The sequence below is a fragment of the Ambystoma mexicanum genome, assembly GCF_040938575.1.
Source record: "Ambystoma mexicanum isolate Mex_15411 chromosome 12 unlocalized genomic scaffold, UKY_AmexF1_1 Mex_chr12_unloc.1, whole genome shotgun sequence".
Lineage (NCBI taxonomy): Eukaryota > Metazoa > Chordata > Amphibia > Caudata > Ambystomatidae > Ambystoma > Ambystoma mexicanum.
Genome location: NW_027182322.1, coordinates 6,716,486 through 6,724,544, shown reverse-complemented (window position 1 = coordinate 6,724,544; position 8,059 = coordinate 6,716,486). Strand labels below are relative to the sequence as shown.

The 8,059-nt window shown below is 46.7% G+C and overlaps 2 non-coding genes across 2 annotated transcripts; both read right to left on the bottom strand.

Moving 5' to 3' along the window:
* Positions 1-4,597: 4,597 nt before the first annotated feature.
* TRNAH-GUG (transfer RNA histidin (anticodon GUG)) lies at positions 4,598-4,669 on the bottom strand. Its single transcript has one exon. It is a non-coding gene; the product is annotated as a tRNA-His (tRNA).
* Positions 4,670-7,066: 2,397 nt separating this feature from the next.
* On the bottom strand, positions 7,067-7,138 carry TRNAH-GUG (transfer RNA histidin (anticodon GUG)). The gene has a single exon. It is a non-coding gene; the product is annotated as a tRNA-His (tRNA).
* Positions 7,139-8,059: the final 921 nt, after the last annotated feature.

Genomic DNA, 8,059 nt, shown 5'->3' with positions numbered 1-8,059 from the left:
GAGAGCAGGAAAGTGTGAGAGCAGTGATGGTCTTGTGAGAGTTTACAGCTGTTATTGACCCTGTCCCCTTCCATTGCAGAGTTTTCTCCCTATAAGAAGTGCAGAGGCTCCCTCCGGGGTGCTAATAGTACATTTATTTTTTTGCGCAGGAGAAGTGCTCTTCACCAATTGCACGTGCCAAATCACCCGAAGGCCACCACCATAAAATTCAGGCATTCATGTTCATGCGTCCTCCATGTTATGTCCTTATAAAGGGATGCATGTTCATGATGACTCCATGTCACACCTGCATACAAGGATGCATGTTCATGCCACCTCGTTCTCTTGGCTTCATAGAGGGATTTTATCTCCTCCCTGTCTCACCCTCATGCAGGGATGCATGACCAATGCTCCTTCCCTTCTCGCCCGCATACATGGATGCACGTTCATGTCTCCTCGTTCTCTCGGCTTCATACTGGGATTTTATCTCCTCCCTGTCTCACCCTCAGGAAGGGATGCATGACCAATGCTCCTTCCCGTCTCGCCCGCATACATGGATGCACGTTCACGCCTCCTCCTTCTCTCGGCTTCATACGGGGATCATATCTCCTCCCTGTCTCACCCTCATGCAGGGATGCATGACCAATGCTCCTTCCTGTCTCGCCCGCATACATGGATGCACGTTCACGCCTCCTCCTTCTCTCGGCTTCATACGGGGATCATATCTCCTCCCTGTCTCACCCTCATGCAGGGATGCATGACCAATGCTCCTTCCCTTCTCGCCTGCATACATGGATGCACGTTCACGCCTCCTCCTTCTCTCGGCTTCATACGGGGATCATATCTCCTCCCTGTCTCACCCTCATGCAGGGATGCATGACCAACGCTCCTTCCTGTCTCGCCCGCATACATGGATGCACGTTCACGCCTCCTCCTTCTCTCGGCTTCATACGGGGATCATATCTCCTCCCTGTCTCACCCTCATGCAGGGATGCATGACCAACGCTCCTTCCCTTCTCGCCTGCATACATGGATGCACGTTCACGCCTCCTCCTTCTCTCGGCTTCATACGGGGATCATATCTCCTCAATGTCTCACCCTCACTTCCAACATGTGTAACTTCTTGTTCTCTTTGACGTCTGGGGCATGGGTGGCTACTGCACAGCTCTAGATGTCGCCCACCTGCAATGTGCTATGGAAAGCACTTTTCCACATTGGACGTGCTATATTAACCCCCTCTCCCCAAATACAATAAAAATAAAGAAATATATGTGCTTCCATAATGTCTACCTTCTAATGTTTCATATGTGTAAGCAGATTGTCCTCCTCCTGACCACATTCTAAAACTATGTGCAAATTGTTCCTTCCATAAACTGTCACTTCCTTGGCCCTTTATTTATAATGACTGTTATACTCTCTCTCTTTCCGCCACAGTATAAAAAAGCCTAGCACACCTCATGATTGGACTAAGAAATTCCTGTCATTTAGTTGGAAATGATTTTCCCATTATCCCCAAAAACTCCTCACTGTTTCTAAGAACTCTTTTTTTTCACAGGACAATACAGATCAGATTGACTTGAAAGGTCCTTTCACGCAACTACAGAATGCCTCTCATTCCACTAAAAGATACGCCAGTGCCTACAATAGCCTAGGACTAGACTATGAGTCCCAATGTAGAAAGACCACAAGTCCACAGATATGCCTGTTTATTTAAACATCTGTATTATCATCAGAGTGTGACTGTAAAGGCGGGACCTCGCGCTCTCTGTAACGCGCTCCATTGGCAACATCAGTTAAATGTTGTTGGTTCAATCCCTCGCGGATGTTGTTTTTATTCCCATTTGTAACTGGGAAATACTGTCGCTGCAATACATATGTCTTAATCAAGCTAGTGGTTATTGACGTAAATGGCAGTGTTATCATGTTTCATGTACTGCAAATGTCACCACATAATGCGCTCTTAATTAGATTTGGTTGAAATACATTACAGTCACCCGATGAAAAAGTGTGCAAAGAGCATTAAAGAAACAAAAGGTTCATAACAGTAACAGGACATATCGAATTGTTTCAGTCCTCCACAGAGATTGCCAATGTATTAATGGAAATTCTAAAATATCTGCCCAACTGCCGTGACATTGCCTCACCGCAATGCCGTGACTCGGATTCCAACCGAGGTTGCTGCGGCCACAACACAGAGTACTAACCCCTATACAATCACGGCGAGCTACTTGGGCTGCTACAATGTGACGTTCCACCTCTATCATAAGCTGTACTCCATCTGTGATGTCATGACTCAAGTTTGAATTAAAGGTTGGTTGTGATGTTATCCATGAGAATAAGTGGACACCTGATCCCCAGTCACATATTTAAGATCTCAATAATCAAGTCAGAATCCAAATGAAAGTCATCAAAGTGGAGCCAATTAGAAATAATATAGTTACACAAACCTGGCAATGGTGCGGCAGCCAGGGCCGATAATGGCCCGCCAGCCTGAGAGCAGGAAAGTGTGAGAGCAGTGATGGTCTTGTGAGAGTTTACAGCTGTTATTGACCCTGTCCCCTTCCATTGCAGAGTTTTCTCCCTATAAGAAGTGCAGAGGCTCCCTCCGGGGTGCTAATAGTACATTTATTTTTTTGCGCAGGAGAAGTGCTCTTCACCAATTGCACGTGCCAAATCACCGAAGGCCACCACAATAAAATTCAGGCATTCATGTTCATGCGTCCTCCATGTTATGTCCTTATAAAGGGATGCATGTTCATGATGACTCCATGTCACACCTGCATACAAGGATGCATGTTCATGCCGCCTCGTTCTCTTGGCTTCATACAGGGATTTTATCTCCTCCCTGTCTCACCCTCATGCAGGGATGCATGACCAATGCTCCTTCCCTTCTCGCCCGCATACATGGATGCACGTTCATGTCTCCTCGTTCTCTCGGCTTCATACGGGGATTTTATCTCCTCCCTGTCTCACCCTCAGGAAGGGATGCATGACCAATGCTCCTTCCCGTCTCGCCCGCATACATGGATGCACGTTCACGCCTCCTCCTTCTCTCGGCTTCATACGGGGATCATATCTCCTCCCTGTCTCACCCTCATGCAGGGATGCATGACCAATGCTCCTTCCTGTCTCGCCCGCATACATGGATGCACGTTCACGCCTCCTCCTTCTCTCGGCTTCATACGGGGATCATATCTCCTCCCTGTCTCACCCTCATGCAGGGATGCATGACCAATGCTCCTTCCCTTCTCGCTTGCATACATGGATGCACGTTCACGCCTCCTCCTTCTCTCGGCTTCATACGGGGATCATATCTCCTCCCTGTCTCACCCTCATGCAGGGATGCATGACCAATGCTCCTTCCTGTCTCGCCCGCATACATGGATGCACGTTCACGCCTCCTCCTTCTCTCGGCTTCATACGGGGATCATATCTCCTCCCTGTCCCACCCTCATGCAGGGATGCATGACCAATGCTCCTTCCCTTCTCGCCTGCATACATGGATGCACGTTCACGCCTCCTCCTTCTCTCGGCTTCATACGGGGATCATATCTCCTCAATGTCTCACCCTCACTTCCAACATGTGTAACTTCTTGTTCTCTTTGACGTCTGGGGCATGGGTGGCTACTGCACAGCTCTAGATGTCGCCCACCTGCAAGGTGCTATGGAAAGCACTTTTCCACATTGGACGTGCTATATTAACCCCCTCTCCCTAAATACAATAAAAATAAAGAAATATATGTGCTTCCATAATGTCTACCTTCTAATGTTTCATATGTGTAAGCACATTGTCCTCCTCCTGACCACATTCTAAAACTATGTGCAAATTGTTCCTTCCATAAACTGTCACTTCCTTGGCCCTTTATTTATAATGACTGTTATACTCTCTCTCTTTCCGCCACAGTATAAAAAAGCCTAGCACACCTCATGATTGGACTAAGAAATTCCTGTCATTTAGTTGGAAATGATTTTCCCATTATCCCCAAAAACTCCTCACTGTGTCTAAGAACGCTTTTTTTCACAGGACAATACAGATCAGATTGACTTGAAAGGTCCTTTCACGCGACTACAGAATGCCTCTCATTCCACTAAAAGATACGCCAGTGCCTACATTAGCCTAGGACTAGACTATGAGTCCCAATGTAGAAAGACCACAAGTCCACAGATATGCCTGTTTATTTAAACATCTGTATTATCATCAGCGTGTGACTGTAAAGGCGGGACCTCGCGCTCTCTGTAAAGCGCTCCATTGGCAACATCAGTTAAATGTCGTTGGTTCAATCCCTCGCGGATGTTGTTTTTATTCCCATTTGTAACTGGGAAATACTGTCGCTGCAATACATATGTCTTATTCAAGCTAGTGGTTATTGACGTAAATGGCAGTGTTATAATGTTTCATGTACTGCAAATGTCACCACATAATGCGCTCTTAATTAGATTTGGTTGAAATACATTACAGTCACCCGATGAAAAAGTGTGCAAAGAGCATTAAAGAAACAAAAGGTTCATAACAGTAACAGGACATATCGAATTGTTTCAGTCCTCCACAGAGATTGCCAATGTATTAATGGAAATTCTAAAATATCTGCCCAACTGCCGTGACATTGCCTCACTGCAATGCCGTGACTCGGATTCGAACCAAGGTTGCTGCGGCCACAACGCAGAGTACTAACCACTATACGATCACAGCGAGCTACTTGGGCTGCTACAATGTGACGTTCCACCTCTATCATAAGCTGTACTCCATCTGTGATGTCATGACTCATGTTTGAATTAAAGGTTGGTTGTGATGTTATCCATGAGAATAAGTGGACACCTGATCCCCAGTCACTTATTTAAGATCTCAATAATCAAGTCAGAATCCAAATGAAAGTCATCAAAGTGGAGCCAATTAGAAATAATATAGTTACACAAACCTGGCAATGGTGCGGCAGCCAGGGCCGATAATGGCCCGCCAGCCTGAGAGCAGAAAAGTGTGAAAGCAGTGATGGTCTTGTGAGAGTTTACAGCTGTTATTGACCCTGTCCCCTTCCATTGCAGAGTTTTCTCCCTATAAGAAGTGCAGAGGCTCCCTCCGGGGTGCTAATAGTACATTTATTTTTTTGCGCAGGAGAAGTGCTCTTCACCAATTGCACGTGCCAAATCACCGAAGGCCACCACCATAAAATTCAGGCATTCATGTTCATGCGTCCTCCATGTTATGTCCTTATAAAGGGATGCATGTTCATGATGACTCCATGTCACACCTGCATACAAGGATGCATGTTCATGCCACCTCGTTCTCTTGTCTTCATACAGGGATTTTATCTCCTCCCTGTCTCACCCTCATGCAGGGATGCATGACCAATGCTCCTTCCCTTCTCGCCCGCATACATGGATGCACGTTCATGTCTCCTCGTTCTCTCGGCTTCATACTGGGATTTTATCTCCTCCCTGTCTCACCCTCAGGAAGGGATGCATGACCAATGCTCCTTCCCGTCTCGCCCGCATACATGGATGCACGTTCACGCCTCCTCCTTCTCTCGGCTTCATACGGGGATCATATCTCCTCCCTGTCTCACCCTCATGCAGGGATGCATGACCAATGCTCCTTCCTGTCTCGCCCGCATACATGGATGCACGTTCACGCCTCCTCCTTCTCTCGGCTTCATACGGGGATCATATCTCCTTCTTGTCTCACCCTCATGCAGGGATGCATGACCAATGCTCCTTCCCTTCTCGCCTGCATACATGGATGCACGTTCACGCCTCCTCCTTCTCTCGGCTTCATACGGGGATCATATCTCCTCCCTGTCTCACCCTCATGCAGGGATGCATGACCAACGCTCCTTCCTGTCTCGCCCGCATACATGGATGCACGTTCACGCCTCCTCCTTCTCTCGGCTTCATACGGGGATCATATCTCCTCCCTGTCTCACCCTCATGCAGGGATGCATGACCAATGCTCCTTCCCTTCTCGCCTGCATACATGGATGCACGTTCACGCCTCCTCCTTCTCTCGGCTTCATACGGGGATCATATCTCCTCAATGTCTCACCCTCACTTCCAACATGTGTAACTTCTTGTTCTCTTTGACGTCTGGGGCATGGGTGGCTACTGCACAGCTCTAGATGTCTCCCACCTGCAAGGTGCTATGGAAAGCACTTTTCCACATTGGACGTGCTATATTAACCCCCTCTCCCCAAATACAATAAAAATAAAGAAATATATGTGCTTCCATAATGTCTACCTTCTAATGTTTCATATGTGTAAGCACATTGTCCTCCTCCTGACCACATTCTAAAACTATGTGCAAATTGTTCCTTCCATAAACTGTCACTTCCTTGGCCCTTTATTTATAATGACTGTTATACTCTCTCTCTTTCCGCCACAGTATAAAAAAGCCTAGCACACCTCATGATTGGACTAAGAAATTCCTGTCATTTAGTTGGAAATGATTTTCCCATTATCCCCAAAAACTCCTCACTGTGTCTAAGAACGCTTTTTTTCACAGGACAATACAGATCAGATTGACTTGAAAGGTCCTTTCACGCGACTACAGAATGCCTCTCATTCCACTAAAAGATACGCCAGTGCCTACATTAGCCTAGGACTAGACTATGAGTCCCAATGTAGAAAGACCACAAGTCCACAGATATGCCTGTTTATTTAAACATCTGTATTATCATCAGCGTGTGACTGTAAAGGCGGGACCTCGCGCTCTCTGTAAAGCGCTCCATTGGCAACATCAGTTAAATGTCGTTGGTTCAATCCCTCGCGGATGTTGTTTTTATTCCCATTTGTAACTGGGAAATACTGTCGCTGCAATACATATGTCTTATTCAAGCTAGTGGTTATTGACGTAAATGGCAGTGTTATAATGTTTCATGTACTGCAAATGTCACCACATAATGCGCTCTTAATTAGATTTGGTTGAAATACATTACAGTCACCCGATGAAAAAGTGTGCAAAGAGCATTAAAGAAACAAAAGGTTCATAACAGTAACAGGACATATCGAATTGTTTCAGTCCTCCACAGAGATTGCCAATGTATTAATGGAAATTCTAAAATATCTGCCCAACTGCCGTGACATTGCCTCACTGCAATGCCGTGACTCGGATTCGAACCGAGGTTGCTGCGGCCACAACGCAGAGTACTAACCACTATACGATCACAGCGAGCTACTTGGGCTGCTACAATGTGACGTTCCACCTCTATCATAAGCTGTACTCCATCTGTGATGTCATGACTCATGTTTGAATTAAAGGTTGGTTGTGATGTTATCCATGAGAATAAGTGGACACCTGATCCCCAGTCACTTATTTAAGATCTCAATAATCAAGTCAGAATCCAAATGAAAGTCATCAAAGTGGAGCCAATTAGAAATAATATAGTTACACAAACCTGGCAATGGTGCGGCAGCCAGGGCCGATAATGGCCCGCCAGCCTGAGAGCAGGAAAGTGTGAGAGCAGTGATGGTCTTGTGAGAGTTTACAGCTGTTATTGACCCTGTCCCCTTCCATTGCAGAGTTTTCTCCCTATAAGAAGTGCAGAGGCTCCCTCCGGGGTGCTAATAGTACATTTATTTTTTTGCGCAGGAGAAGTGCTCTTCACCAATTGCACGTGCCAAATCACCCGAAGGCCACCACCATAAAATTCAGGCATTCATGTTCATGCGTCCTCCATGTTATGTCCTTATAAAGGGATGCATGTTCATGATGACTCCATGTCACACCTGCATACAAGGATGCATGTTCATGCCACCTCGTTCTCTTGGCTTCATAGAGGGATTTTATCTCCTCCCTGTCTCACCCTCATGCAGGGATGCATGACCAATGCTCCTTCCCTTCTCGCCCGCATACATGGATGCACGTTCATGTCTCCTCGTTCTCTCGGCTTCATACTGGGATTTTATCTCCTCCCTGTCTCACCCTCAGGAAGGGATGCATGACCAATGCTCCTTCCCGTCTCGCCCGCATACATGGATGCACGTTCACGCCTCCTCCTTCTCTCGGCTTCATACGGGGATCATATCTCCTCCCTGTCTCACCCTCATGCAGGGATGCATGACCAATGCTCCTTCCTGTCTCGCCCGCATA